Below are 16175 nucleotides of genomic sequence, written 5' to 3'. Positions count from 1 at the left end.
CTATAGCCCTCAACACTTCTACCAAAATAGCTGAGCAGTGCAGATAACAGATAGGACACTAAAGAAATCTACGACTCTCAAATGAAGATGGTCTTAGGTCCTTGCAGTAGTTAGCTCAGTTTTTAAATTCACCAAAATTCCATCTGAACTTTTTTTTTTATTTTCCAGAGCTAGGTTGTGATTTTTCTCAACACAAACAGCAGTAGATTGGGGAATTAATTAAGGGAAACCTAGAATGTCTTCTCCTTCATTTCGCTTCGCTTACAATGCCTGCTGGGTGGATGGAGGTGGCACTGTTAAGGAGATTATTTCCCCTTAGGGTGTGCAGAATATAACACATGTTGTGATTAAAAGGCCTAAGGGATTTATACTGAGAAAAGTCTCAGTGATGACCTAACCACTAAAGAGTGTTCAAAGAAATCAATTGCAATTAATCCTTCCAACTGGTAAAAAATGAAAAAAAAATGATACCAATTTTTTTTAAAAAACCTAAAATTAAAAAAAATAGAGAGAGAATGATCCTAAAATATAGTCTGGAAAAATGTCATAAAACTAACACATTTAGAGTTACACATATATAATTTCACATGTGATAAATTAGCCTCTGGTACTTTTCTACATTTCTTTGAAGTAGATTTGTTCCTGAAAAGTTTGCATTGAGAATATTTATAAAGGTTATTTTTTGGGGGAGAGATATTCTAAAGCAAAGCACCATTTTTGGCCAATTATCGAGTGCAACTCAATACCTGTGGTAAATTAGTTTGTGATCACTTGTTTCCTGCTGCTTAGAAACAAATGAAAAACTTTGGTATTTCAAAATGTTAAAATGTTTTTAAAATTGCTTTTGAAAACTCTTCAAAATACGTTTTAAAAATCTTTCCCTGAATAAACCCTTCCCTTCCCTTCAGCAGGTAAACATTGTCCATGGTTTCTGCCCACCTCTATTCTCTCCTTTAAGATATCTCCCGTGCTGGCTTATTTCCCATGGAAAGTAATCTGGGGTTTGATCAATATCTGTTCCTGTCATCATAGAGTTATTTCAGGGATGTGGATGGTACTGCCCAGCCTTGAGGGTCGAGTTCATGCCTCTGTTCACAATTCAAGTCTGAAGTTCATGTATGAAGCGGAAGGTAGATGGAGGAAGGTTTCTCTCTCTTTCGGAGCACAACACCCCAAAGTTCTTCCTTACAGTGCTGCCGGACCGTGTGACAATCACTGATATCTAGCTAACAGCGCTATTTAGAAAATATCAAAACAAAGCTCTTCAAGATGGTTTTCAAGGTTCTTTATGATGTGGCCCTGCTTGCTGTTCAGCATCCTTTCTCCCACCATCTCTCTAAAATGCTGTGCCCCTCACTCCCACCTTCTTAAGGCACCACCAAGGCCCCACCTGTGCTCTTTGCATGTACTTTTCATGTACTTTTCATTTGGCCTCAAACTTCTCCAACTATGTTTTCATCCTTTCTGATGAATCCCCAGGGCCCTTGCCTCCTCCATAATGTGGGTAGGGATCCTCCCCACCTGGCCCCCATTATATCCCTGAAAGTCTACTGTGTTCTACTTGTCTCTTTAATTTCTTTACCCTCCACCCATATCTGCCATGAAACCCCAGAACCCAGACTGTCACCTGACACCAAGAAAGCACTTACTGAAACTAACACAACGTTGTTAATCAACTATGCTCTGATATAAAATAAATTAAAAAAAAATAAACTGCATAATATTTTATGAAAAAAAAGAGAAAGCACTCACAAACACCCTATGAATGCTATAATGAATTGATGCATGTGTGAGCAGATAAAGTTATAAATGAGTGAAGCTCTGAGCCCACCATGGATTTTACTGCATTTCCCTCCCGCTGGGATTGATCTGCCAGCCCTGAAGTGTGTGCTTCTGCGTGTAGACATGCTTTGGATATGGAAAGAAGTGTTGTTTGTTGGGCCCCATCCTTAAAAACTTCCCTCCTGAGCACAGGCTCTTGCAGCTGTGACTTGGTTTCACAACAGAGGATCTTGTAGGCTGCGTCGTCCAAGGACCCCAGGAATCATGAGCTGCACAGCCGGCCCGACCGTACACAGAGGCTCTCGCTTGTCACTGATTTTTGAAGAAAAGCCAGTTTCCCTTCCTTCCTTCCTAAACATTTACATTAGGGCACATCCTTATCCTTGCATGATAAACTCCACGTCAGGGGTAGCAGCTGCAGAAGCTTACCCCTCTCGTCTCTCACGTGGCCCTCTGCATCAGATGTTCTTCATGCTTTGAAGTGTCAACGAATAATTTCCAGAAAGTTAAATATATCTACATGCACCCATATAGAAGGAAGATGTTCAAGGATTTTATTCAACTCATTGATTAGTGAGGGAACCAGGAAGATGGTGAAGCTGGATTCAAAAACATTTGAGGGAGAGGAGTTTGAATACATCCTCAGGAAATGCATGAAAAAAAGCAGAATATTAGAATGGGATATGGGTAAGTTAAGTACAAAAATGATGAATGACCCACAGGGCAATAAAACAGAAATCTTTTGGGTTGATTTTACTACTGAACAGAAATCTGTGGTTAACATGCAACTTCATAGTGCCTACACTGTAATCAAAGAGGACCAAACAACAAAGTCAAATGTGTTGAATAAACATTGGACGGGCTTGGTGAACAATAACCCACTATGATATAGAAAGGGCATGCCACTCATCTTTTTTCTTTATTTCCAAGTTTCAAATAATTTTCCTTAACAGCAGTTATCCTCTTTGACAATTTGATGGAAGCCATGGACCACTCAATCGCAGCATTACGTGCACTATTTTCGGAGGCCTGTGATCCCCCTGAAGCCCACGCACAGGTGCCCAGTGGTCCATGAGCCGAAGAGTGGGAGCTCCTGGCCCTGACTCTCCATGGCTGAAACACGTGCATAAGACCACCAGGATGACCGTATGTGTTGGTTTTCCTTTCAGGGGAGCGTGTAGGATATTCCTTATAAACAAGTGGATTCAAACTCCAGAGGATTTAGTCAGCTAACTCCTCCAGTCTTCGGGGCAGTAGGGAAGAATCTGGCACTACTGCATCAGCCTGCCATCCCCAAACAGCCACCACTGCCTTGTGCTATGTGAGGCATGAAACCAGTGGAATTGCAAGGCATCGGCTCAAGGGGAAATGTGAGAAATTCTAGGTGAGATGATGTGAAGCTGTGAGTAGGAGGTAGGGGCTGAACTGTCGTGACATCAAGCAGATAGGGAGGACTCTGTGCCCTCTTCAATGGACAGGGCAAAAAAAAAGCAACTATTTATTATTGTTGTACGATGCTGTTTCTTATTTTTCGATAAATACCTTGGGCAACTCTAACCTGAAAAAAAAAAAAAGCTCTTTTTCAATGAAAATAAGGTACTGGGTTTCCATTTTGCAGGAAAGTTGATGATGCACTTGCAGGATTGGATCGTTTTTCAACGTTTACCATCCGTAGAAGGGGTAGGAGCAGGGCCGATATGATGCCACCAACAGCTCCTGGACCAGCATCAACATCTACTCCCAAAGTTATTTTTATTTTTAAGGCTTGACCCAAATATTATTTAAAGGCTTTAGAAAAGGTCCATTTTATATTATTCAGTGAAGCATGTTTCATTTAGATCAGGAACCCCTGTTTCAGTTAATTTCACTCATTTCTTTTTAAGTCCAGGTTTCTGTTTGAAGCTACGAAAAGAGAAGCAGGTTCATGCGTTGGCTCCATTGGCAGAAGAGTGTGTCAAAGAGTTAAATGGTTCCAGTTTCATGTTAGTGCCATCAGAGGCTGCAGAGGGAAAAGGAGTGCATCTCAATAAGAGTTCCAAGTTTTCATCCAGTTCACAGAATCAAAGTAAGACTTTTGGAAATTAATTCAGTCAAGGGTGGCACATGATTGCATTGTATTCTTGCAATGTATTCTTGTTGTTTTTTGGTTTGTTTGTTTTTAGTGATAACGCTATATAAATTTTGGTCAAGCACAGCATTGTGGTAAGACTATGTTTTTACTAAACTAAGAAATCTGTGAACTTGGTTGCAATGTACATATAATTCATAACTGGTATCCAAATAAGTTCAATAGTTTGAATACAGGATGAGAATGATTTTGCTGTATTCATCCGTAGATGCACGACTCCAAAATGGGAATACAAAAAATATGTCAGCATGGCGGTTCATTTGCTATACATCATTATTCAGGTTTTGAAATGTTTGAGCCTTGAAGAGTCCCAGTTTAATATCTAAAATGGTATTGAACTTTGGCGACAGGATCTTTTATATTTTGGTTGCAATTTTGTTCAAAATCACTTGAAAATCTTTAATCACATTATTTGATAACTCGAGTAACTCGCCCCCCAAAAAAGTCAGCTTCTGAAGCTTTTAGCAAATCATGATAATTCAAAACAATGCTTCTGAATTGGAAGACATTGTACAGTGTTCTATAACAGTAAGGGATGAACCAAACACATTAAATGGTGAGAAGTAGAAAGGTATTTAAGATTTGAATGTGATATTCTATAATTACATTTTGAAATAAGTTGATTTACCATAAATATTATTTGATAGAGCTCCTATTTTTAATTGAGAAAATTAATACTTTGTAGCAAATTAAACTGAGAAGGGCTATAAATTTGCAGCATCTAAATTTAATTCCCCTAAAAAACATTCAAAAGAATGTTGTGGGGTTTCCCTGGTGACGCAGTGGTTGAGGGTCCGCCTGCCGATGCAGGGGACACGGGTTTGTGTCCCGGTCCGGGAAGATCCCACATGCCGCGGAGCGGCTGGGCCCGTGAGCCATGGCCGCTGAGCCTGCGCGTCCAGAGCCTGTGCTCCGCAACGGGAGAGGCCACAACAGTGAGAGGCCCGCGTACCGCAAAAAAAAAAAAAGAATGTTGTGAAAATATCTGTTGAATGAAAGTATCCTAAATGGAATTACCTGGCAAATATTCAATCTGAAATGTTCACATATGTTAATATGAAAACAAATCAGAAATGAGTATATTATTCATGTAGAAGAATTTATTTTCAGATTACCAGCTATCTCAGCTCCTATAAAAAGTGTGTTTTCTCATTTCAAAATATCAGGGGCATAACTTATATTTCCTTGTTCTGACAGCTGAAGAAACTAGAAGCAATGACACTGCAGAAGCAACAAGCACATCTAATGCCCAGATCTTGGTTTCTAATACCATTGTCTAGGAAAAGGAATCAGGGAGGGCTCCCAGGAGAACTGGCTGAATTTATGACAGGGGCAGGAAATATACATGATGTGCCTGTAGCATCTGGTGGTGCGACAAAACAAAAAGTGCAAAAACTCCCCAAACCCTACATGGATGGGGGTGCCAGAGCGACACAGGAACCACAAAAAGGAGCTCTCAATGGCCCAGACTACAACAATTTGAACAGCGACATAGACTGGGACATAACCCGAAGTATAAAATAAACATCCAAACAGCTATGAGCTCATACTCATATAAATAAATGACAAAATAAATAAGTAAATAAATAAATAGGGGAGAACAGACAAATATGCAAATAATTTATGTGGATATGCTACCCTCAAGGAGGTGGGGCATAACCTCCCTCTGCTTAAATATGGGCCGTGAAGAGTGACTTCTCTCAAAAACGGACGGTATGGAAATAGGGAGAAAAGTAACTTTCCAGCGGAGAAACCTGACAGACCCGACCTCAGTCCTGTGTCAAGGTTGGCATCACCAGTGATAATTCATGTTGCCAGCATGTACGTTTGATATGATACAAGAACGGACTTTACCTCTGTGGTCTTCCTCCCTAAAACACATTATCCCAGTCAAATCCTGGGAAAAAACTACTAGACAAATTCCAACAGAGGGGAGTCCTACAAAATATTTGACCAGTCCTTCTGAAGACTGTCAAGGGCACCAAAAACAAGTCTAAGAAACTATCACAGGGCTTCCCTGGTGGCGCAGTGGTTGAGAGTCTGCCTGCCGATGCAGGGGACACGGGTTCATGCCCCAGTGCGGGAAGATCCCACATGCCGCGGAGCGGCTGGGCCCGTGAGCCATGGCCGCTGAGCCTGCGCATCCGGAGCCTGTGCTCCTCAATGGGAGAGGCTACAACAGTGAGAGGCCCACGTACCGCAAAAAAAAAAAAAAAAGAAACTATCACAGCCAAGAGGAGCCTACGGGTACATGAGGATGAAGTGTTATGTGGCATCCTGGACAGGATCCTGGACTAGAAAGAAAACATTCGGTTAAAACTAGGGTGATCTGAATAAGCTATGGACTTTACTTAGTAATAATGTACCAAGATAGGTTTATTAATTGTAACAAATGTACCGTACTGACATGAATAACAGGGGAAACTGGGTAAGGTGGTATATGGGAACTGTTTGGACTATCTTTTTAATTTTCCTGTAATACTAAAACTACTTTTAAAAATAAAATTTATTTTAAAAATAATAAAAGCACGAATACAAGGGCACATACTTTACCCTTCATGGATACAAGGGCACAAACTCTACCTTTCACTTTGGGCTCCAATATGGCCCGGCTATCACTGGCTGTATCCCCACCTCATTTGAATGGAAGGTCCCAATATTTTGTACATTTATTTCAAGACCATAGATGTGTTTCCACTGAATTTCAGTCAGGATTTTTCCCCAGAAACAATCCTGAATCTGTAAAAATACTACAGTATGCTATGATATTGAGCAGTCAAACCCCTCAATAAGTGAAAACTTTGTTTAAAAAAACAAAATCAAACATCATCCACAAGGAAGAGCCCATTTTAAATTCAGTAACTATAAAATAGTACTTTGGAAAAATTGCTGGTCATTTTATTTTAAAAATTAAAAATAATACACTATTAAAAATGTCTTCAGAAAAAGTCACACGTATCAGTGTTCATCTCTGCAGTTTTTTTTAAATGCTACACTAAATGCTGCCATTTTTTTCCTTCCAAATAAATATTTTATACATACACCCAACCATTCTTGTAGTTGTGCTTGTTCTCACTTCCCACTCTTGGTAATATTCTTTTAATCATTCAAAAAGTTACCTCGGACTTTCCTGGTGGCACAGTGGTTAAGAATCCACCTGCCAATGCAGGGGACACGGGTTCAAGCCCTGGTCCAGGAAGATCCCACATGACGAGGAGCAACTAAGCCCGTGCGCCACAACTACTGAGCCTGCGCTCTAGAGCCTGCGAGCCACAACTACTGAGCCCACGTGCCACAACTACTGAAGCCTGCGCGCCTAGAGCCCGTGCTCCGCAACAAGAGAAGCCACAGCAATGAGAAGACTGAGCACAGCAACGAAGACCCAACGCAGCCAAAAATAAATAAATAAATTTATAGAATAAAATAAAAAGTTACCTTTTCACCTTAGCATGATGTGGTGCTTGTTCATCTTTATAACCAGTGAAGGTTACCACCCAATAGAGCAGAACTGGCAAAACTGATTGTAGGAGGGGCCATAATTTAGAACAAACCTGTTGGAAGAACTGCTCTAACAGTAAAGGTGAGGGTAAGTGCTGGAAATCAGACACAAAAGACCACACATTGCATGCTTCTGTTTACATGAAGTGTCTATAAAGGCAAATATATAAGGAAAGATTGGTGATGCCTGGGCCAGGGGGCAGAAATGGATATTGACTGGAAATGAATACAGAGGATCTTTTTGGGATGATGGAAATGTTCTAAATCTGGATTATGGTAAAGTTCACAGAATTCTGTCAACTTACTAAAATTCATTGAGTCATACACTTAAAAGGGTAAATTTTATGGTATGTAAATTATACCTCAATAAAGCTGGTTTTGAAATGATGCTTATCCAGATGGGGGTGCACACAGATCACCTCAGCCAGTTTGGTGTCATCAAGATGAATTTCTAAACTTGAGAATTAATATGGTTACTTTGCCTCAGAATCTGCTCCGAGGCAGCACTGAATCTCACAGGAGGCAAACTGCCACCCTCCTGTGTAGAAACAAATGTGTTCAGGGCCCTTAATCCATGACAGAAACTGTGCAAAGTACTTCACAATGAATAAGCTCTATAGCGAATTTAAGAAATTAATTATTCTGGGTCTTGTAATTACTTCCTCTTTCATTCTGCGATTACTCCTTCATTTCTACCATTTCTGTTTGACAACTTAAAAAAAAATAACCTATCTTCCTTCTTTTCATAGTTTAATGTCAGCTAGAATTTTAGATGTCCCTTTTCTTTTCATTAATGCAAAGTTCCTTTCCTTTTGTACCTGAGACTGCTGAGTTCAAGCAATTAGTTGTTGAAAAAGCTATGAAAATTTTTCTGTTTCCAACTGAACTGAAGATCCTAACCTGTGAATAAATAAATGTCATTGATGGGTTAGAAATCAAGGAAGAAAGACTACAATGAAAACGTTGCTGCAGGAAAGGGCACTCTTTAGCAACCCTTAATGCCTGGGTATTTATGGAACGTATTCATGAATGTAAAACAAGGGTATTGTTCTCCTCTTTGTATGATTTGGGGAAAGGACCAGAAAGGAGCCAGTTAATTAACAAAAAAAGAAAGAAAATTAAAAAGTCCAGTGGTGAGAAATTGAACATATCAACCATGAAACTGTGTTAATTTGATAAGTGTCTTAGTTCAAATGTAGATCCTGGACACTTAACAAAATGGTGACAAAATAATTAGGAATGAAGGCATATTATACACACATTAGTAGCTGAAATGAATACAGTATAAAGCTCCCTTCAGGAAAATGCTTTTTGCACAGCACAGAGCAATTATGCATAGACTTGATTTTATTTCCTCATTCAAAGAGGATCTGGGAAGAATGACAAGGAGCCTTTCTAGTTCGGTTGAGTTCTGAAGCCCACAAGCCGAAGTAGAGAAGGAAGAGAAGGTTAAAGTGGGGAAGAGAGGGATGTGGAAAACTAACAAATGAAGAAGGATGTGCACAGAGCCCTGCGTTGTAGCCCCTTCCCTTCTCTTCTAATTTTCTGATTCTCTGCTTTGACTCTCTCTCCTTCTCACCTTTATCCTCTCACATTTGTGTCCCCTTTAAGATTTTTCCCTAGTCTCTTTGTATATTTCACCTTCACTCTTTTCTTTCCTTCCTTCTCAAAAAAATATTCATTAAGGCAAGAAAGCTCTTGAGAAAAAAGAAGATGAATGGTTTAATTTTTGTACCAAATTCAAAAGGTGGAGACAAGGAAAGGAAACCAATGCATCATGTCTTTATAGCTCAGACAGGATGGCAACCTTAGGAGAAAATAGCAAACCAGGGGATAGAAACTGAGGCCTTTCATGGAAAAAGGTAATTCATTACAATACCTATTGTTCTGAGGCTGGGTGTGCGAAGTGATATTTGTACAGTTTCAGCCAGGTAATTGGGTTCTCTTGCTTTGTCTCCTTCCCTTGAGGAGTTTAAATTTTTCCTTTTATAACTATAATACAAAGATGAGTCAGTGGCTCATTTTGTAAAAAGTAGATTTTTTTTAACACAGTTTACAGTGTAGTTAGAAATGAACAGTCTTCTCTCGTGCGTAAAGCGTCCAGGGAATGCATTTAACTGCTAATTTTGAAAGAGGAAGGACAAAGGTGACTATATGCTTACACATCAAAGTCATTTCCTTCATCAAGTCATTTTATATTATCCAAACCATCATTTCACTTATTGCCCTCCAGCAATCCCTGTTGCTCATTATTATTATTCATTATTATGATGATGTGTTCATTATTATTTCTATTCTTATTACTATTATGTGCATAAAGCAATTGAAGTGAAATCATTTTTGCCAGGTCATTCATGTCATATTTTCTTAGACCTGAAAAGATCAATCCCTTCATCTTACAAAAGAGAAATAGAGATGCAGGGAAATTAAGTGCCTTGCCATGTCACATTGCTAATTAGGAACAAATTTGAGACTAGAAGTCGGGCCTCATAGAGTGCTCTGGCCACTAGATCATGCTGCCTTTTATTTAGCCTCACGATGATCCAACCAGCATGGAAATACAGATATTTCATACGTGTTTGCATTCTTTTTAACTAAGTCATGAAGCAGCGAACGCTTGCATACAAACTACTTTGGAGGGTGTTGACAAGTCCCAGAGACGCTGTAAGTTCTAAGGTTAAGGTAGAGGTGGTAATTCAAGGCCAGCCTTAAACCATACTAAAGCAGCCCAGTATTTCAGGAATTGGGACAATTTGTCGGGATAGCGGTTAGTAACAGATACCGGGTGAGCATTCTCAAGGTTTGTCCCATCACTCCTGTCTTTCTGACAGCAATTGGCTGAATGCAACCAGCATTCTCTTCTTCATTTCATCTTCTCATTCCTTATTAGAATTCAGATTTACTTCAAAGCAGGGAGCCTCCATAATTATCCTTTATTTTTCTGAAAGATAAGATCCTGATCTCATACACTGTCCCATTAGGACACACAAACTTTGAGGCAGGCAGTGGGCAACTGTCTGATACCTTTTCCATGGTCCAGCATGAAGGTGGATGCAAATCACAAGTATGGCCAAAAAAAAAAGAGAAAAAAGAGCCAATCCTTATTAATATTCTTCATAATCAATCTTCATAGTCAGAGGTGTTTTATTTCCACGATGTTTCCTGGACAAAACTCATAAAAGATTGCACAAAGGCTGATTTTCTAAGAGAACAGTTTTTATTGCTTCTCTTTGGTGGCTTCAAGCACATGATCTAATCTTTCTGTGCCTCTTCTGTGAAATGAGGCCAACAACAGTACCCTCCTCAAAGGCCAGTTGAGGTTTAAATGAGTCAAAATTCAAAACGTTTAGCGTAGTGACTAGTGCACGGTCCATCCCCCCAAAAAGAGCTGCTTAATATTTTTCCCAGGAAAAATACTAAAGTTGTAGATTAACTATCAAACAACTTTTAGAAACCATCTTGTTAGAATAATCTTTCCTGGTTAGCCATGAACAATGCACCAACAACAGGGAACAGTCTGTATTGTTCATAAGAAACCCAACGGCCTTCCACCCCCAGGTTTTCTGTGCTGCACTGATTTTCATTCCCACTTGCACAGGGTTCCACCCCTAGTAACAGGCATATTTGAGCTCAGATTTTGCTCTTTCATCCTCAGCCCTCTGAGGCTCTGGGAGATTCATGGTTCTCACGTTTGAAACCGGGGTTCCTTGGAAATATTTAACATTTGGGTGAGTTAGCTTTACTATGGAAATTAATACTCTCACAGTTTTATTCATTAATATTTTAATATGTTTAAGATGAGACTCAACCCAAACCAATTTACTCAACCCAAACCAATTTCCAAATCAAATCTGTCCCTCTGTAATTTGATTTGTTGGAACAGAGAACAAAAGCATTACCAACAGGGCAGTTTGAATGAAATTATAATTAATTAGGCATATGAATGCACTAACTAATTTTGGATGAGTAATTAGATGACTAATTATGTCGAAAACAGAACTGTGTGCTTAATGAGATAACCATGGCCAATTCTACCCACTGAGAATTTTTTCTATTAGTTAAACTTTTGATTGTTTTTGATGATTCAGGGTCACCTGTGGCACAATTACGTCGAGGAGTGATTTGAGACTGTTTTTTTTTTTTTTTTTGAGGTACGCGGGCCTCTCACTGTTGTGGCCTCTCCCGTTGCGGAGCACACGCTCTGGACGCGCAGGCTCAGCGGCCATGGCTCACGGGCCCAGCTGCTCCATGGCATGTGGGATCTTCCCTGACCAGGGCACGAACCCGTGTCCCCTGCATCGGCAGGCGGACTCTCAACCACTGTGCCACCGGGGAAGCCCTTGAGACTGTTTTGACTTGCAATTTCCATCATACACCCACAGTTAAGGCCTCTTTCCCAAACTTGTGTCTATAATTGTAGCCTTCGGATTTACTGATATCCCATTTCTTTCCTTTCACACCCTCAAACGCATACACTTTCCCACCACCATCTAAATCCCGAGACAATTGCTTTAAGTTTCTAAATATAGCTCTCGTTCATTATTGCTGCTTAGGTTTGGGATCTACCCAATGATGAATTAAACAAGAAGAGAAATGACCCATTGATCAGGCTACAGATAAATCTTCATCCATCCTGGAGTCGTATTTGCCCTGGAAGTTTCTCCTTTTAAAGGGCTCTGTCAGAGACCGGCTCAGATCAGAGGCAACCTTCAAGCATTTAGTAGTTCCGCTTCAGGCAGCTGGTTCTAACTAGCACCTATTTGGCAGAAACCTACACTCAGGATTTCTGGTTTTAAGTTCAGACCAATATTTCATAGCAATTGTGTTGTCAGAATTCAGGTCAGGAAGATGGCAGATGTTAATTGAAACCAAAGAAGCAAAAACAAACTCCTTTTCCTTTTCCTTTTTATCATGCAATTGGCAGCTCTATGCAAATTCTGAACACAAAGTAAACTGTCAGTGGGTGAGAGACACACGGAGTAGAGGAGACCTTCTTAAGGTATTTTGATGTCCGGTAAATACCGAATTGATTCTAAAATCAGACAAATAATTAATGGTGGGAAAAGGGATGGCTTTTGTATGTCAGAAAATACCACTGTTGATTTTCTTTATTCTAAAAAGCAAGCTGAAAATCATCATGGTCTCAGGTTTTATGAAAATGCCTTACCTGGTCCATATTATTCAATGAGCCAGACTGTAAGCTCAGTCCTCAGAGAAAAACCATTCACCTGGGTCTCTGCTTTTTTCCTAGACTTCAAAAGGATTTCCCTTTGAGAAAGTGTTACATCTGCAGAAAAATTTGTATTCGTGCCTGGAATCTAAGTAGAGTCGAATCTACTCTATGGTTAAAACCCAAGACTCCCCATTCTTTTATGATAAACGCAAAATTGCAGGAAATATCCTATGAATCTACGTGAATGTATCTGTTTTGGGGTGGATTTGTGTACATGTAACTCTCTTTACATTTGCCCTGCCCTTCATCTGTTTTTATAGTTTCAAAAGGCAAAGAAAAGACCCAACCCTGAACGTCTTCCTGATAAAGGTTTCTATCTTAAAAGGGAATTATGACTCTACCATAAAACCACTTGAATTAGCAATTTGCAATTCTTCGCATTGTTCAGGGCTCAGTATACTGAAATGATGATTTTTTTCACACCGAAGAAATTATTTAAAAATTATCTGCTGTATTCTTCAAATCAGTAACCAATTATCTGCCAAGCATTTGAAGATTATTAAGTGGCACTACCTGTCTGATCAATATTTTGTTTCCATGAGACCAATAAACTACATACACCCCTGGTTGCTATATGGCTCGCTTGTTGACCCAACATTTCTGCAGAGTCTGACCTTCACCACCAGGCAGTTCTTAGGTCTGTTGTGTGATAATCTTATCTGGTTTTCCACTTTATTTTGGCTATTTTTGCTGACCTTTTCCTTGCCCAAGAAAGCTTTCAGGAATTTTGGTTCTCCACCTGAGGATACTGAAATATTATTTACCTTAGATTAAGCATTTTGGAAGGTCTTGCTCAAGGAGACGCATCACACTTCCACATCCTGCCCGGAAGAGGTCACTTCAGATGCCCCAGTTTATCCTGTCCTCGTTTCCATGTAGGAGGTGTCACACTTCAGGAAAACAGAGACCCTTTGCTTCTGCCGGTTTAACCTAAAGAGCAAAAAATAGAAGCCCTCTCTGTAGTTTGCTTGTTCCTCAATGAGAAAAAATCAAAAAGAATGCTTTGAAAGAGAAATTTAGACTCTACAAAGATCTTTACGTGGAAATGAAGGCCAAATTTGGAAATTCACAGAACAAAATCCTAAGAATTGTTTTAGCTTGTCCTCTTTTCATGTTAACTTTTCCCCAGGTTTGGCAAAATGATGCACTTTGCTTTAGTTAACAGTTTGCCCCACTTCCAGAAGGCTAGGCATTGTTTCCTTCCTGTGTTAGAGATTTATTAGAAAAACTGATACTGTGTCAGAGAAGCTGAAGATAGAACAAGACAAAGGGAATCAAAATAGTCACTTGTTTTTGTTTTTTAAAGGTGTTACTTTAGAAGCCAATGATCAACACGCTTTTACAACCTTAGGATATTCTGTCCCCTGTGCCTGCATCTACGTAAGTGCTGAACGTACCACGGAAAACGGAACGTACCACGGAAAACGTACCACTTGACGCTAAAAATGTTTACTTCGTTTAGTCCACTACTACCAATGTAAATGGCTTTCCCTAAATCAGGGATTCTGTTACACAGTCCTGAACTCGTTCAATTCAGTTAAGTCAAAGTTAACAATTATCTACTGAGTGTTCCTCACGTGAGCTGAGCATATGCTTGGGCCCACAGAACAAAAATACAAGCAATTCAAGAGAAAGAAAAATTCGTTTGCATTTTATTACTGACCAAGAGTGAACTTAACAGTAATTTATGTTGGTATGTAAATGTATGCTCAGTGTATATGTGTCTTTATGTGTGTGTACGCTTGCGTGTATGTGCACGTGTATGTGTGTGTTACGTGTTTGCTGAAAGCATACACTTTCTAAAACACAAATAATTCAGGTTGATTTCCTTTTTTCCCAAATCTAAAGCAAAAATGCTTTTGAATTATTATGTTTGGTTTAACTTTTTCTACATCTGATTCATGTGTTGCTTATTATAGAATTCTACCTGGTGAAAGAACTTGTGTTGAGAAATCTATTTCCCTAGATTTCTGGTCTGATACAGTACACATTTTGTCAAAGCAAATGCATCAGACTCATAGAATAGACTTTACATTTTGCCCTTAAACTGACTAACTGGGATGTCTATGTTTGTTTGACTTGCTAGTACCTACTTTTCTGTCCTTTGTGGAAAGGATGTAAGTTCATATTGGCCACAGAAATTAGTGTTTCAATAGAGTTACTTCTGTACCTAGCATACCACGTAGAGAGCAAAGTATGTCTTCACTGCAGGTTACTTACATGGGCATCCCCTGCAGTAAGTGTTCTAACTGCAATGGAATTCTTTAGCTACATTTCAATGCACATTCATAAAACAACTAGGCTTCAAAGAAATGAACTGAAAAAAGTCAAGATAAGGGCATCACACTTTGGCTTTTACCAAAAGTTTTCAGACACAGTTGGCCAGTGAATTCTATTGTTTCTAAAATCATTTAAACTAATATTAGAATGACTCTTTATTGTGTTTTATTGCTTTATAGTTTGTGGTGATATGATAAAAGACCGTTAAAATATACATGGGTAAATTCTTCCTGATAACTTATTAACTACTCCCCAGTTAAGCTAACATAGCCCTCAGAGGCTCTTAGGTAAAAAATAGGTGTTAGGTCGCTTTTGCCCTGCACAGGATCCAGGATTGTCACATGAGGCCCATGGTAGGTAGGTACTGCATGATACTCAGGGGAGGATGGTACCCAAAGCGAAGGTGTTGTGGTTTCTTAAAAAATAAAATCAGTAATTGGCTCTACAGTATTGAATCTCATGAACTGACGTGTCTAAGAGTCCACTGTCGGTTCTAAACTAAATACGGAGAAAGAGAGAAAAAACAAATGTGGGGCTGGTTTCTGCTTTCCATCCCTGGTTTTGCACAGACCTTAACAAGGCCCATCCTCGCCCATCCTGTGTAGCAGCTGAGGATTAAGCGTCATCCCTGCAGTTTTGTGTTAGCATACCCCACCTCTGTCCATGCGTGCGAGTCATTAAGAAAGACTCGGTCCGAGGTCAAGTGTCAGCGCAGCTGTGGAGGTTCCTCCAACAAGGTAAAAGCATGATTAATTCAAGATGGCTTACACTTCTCCATTGGTTCAGGCTGAGAACACATGCAGCTGGGTCACAGCTGGGAAAGCACCTGGCTTCCCATTCACCCAGAGCTGAGTCCTACCCTTCCTCATGGGTGAGGTAAGGGGAAGGCTGGGAACAAATTTCAGAATTTGAACTCTTCCCTCCACACCAGGTGGCTACACAACAAATACCATCCCATGTAGGTCTAAGGTATCCGTTTTTCACCAGGAATTCTTCCAAGCAGTGGTATGTAATGTTACTTCCCTCACACCTCCCAGATTGTTTAAGCCCATATATTGTGAATGTATTTAAAATAGTTCAAAAATATTGACTTTAGAAAAATGAAATCTTACCGGCAATTCTTGTCAGTTGAAATAAAAAAGTTAAATCTTGTATTTTTAAATAAGCTTTAATCATGTTTTATAAAAACAGGAACAGGAAAAGTATATAATTAAAAGATTTGTTTATGACCCTGTATGAACTTAGCCAAGAAAT

The 16175-nt window shown here is 39.6% G+C and overlaps 1 long non-coding RNA gene across 1 annotated transcript in view; it reads right to left on the bottom strand.

Annotated features, from left to right (window-relative positions):
- The window catches only part of LOC307176479, a 172638-nt gene that overhangs the window by 3013 nt on the left and 153450 nt on the right, over window positions 1–16175 (bottom strand). Inside the window, exon 2 of the long non-coding RNA XR_013824790.1 lies at window positions 13406–13571. This is a non-coding gene — a long non-coding RNA (uncharacterized lncRNA). The remainder of the gene's footprint in view (window positions 1–13405; window positions 13572–16175) is intronic.

The sequence above is a fragment of the Stenella coeruleoalba genome, assembly GCF_951394435.1.
Source record: "Stenella coeruleoalba genome assembly, chromosome: 18".
Classification (NCBI taxonomy): domain Eukaryota; kingdom Metazoa; phylum Chordata; class Mammalia; order Artiodactyla; family Delphinidae; genus Stenella; species Stenella coeruleoalba.
The sequence above is the reverse complement of the archived record's forward strand: the minus strand, read 5'-3'. Positions and strand labels throughout refer to the sequence as shown.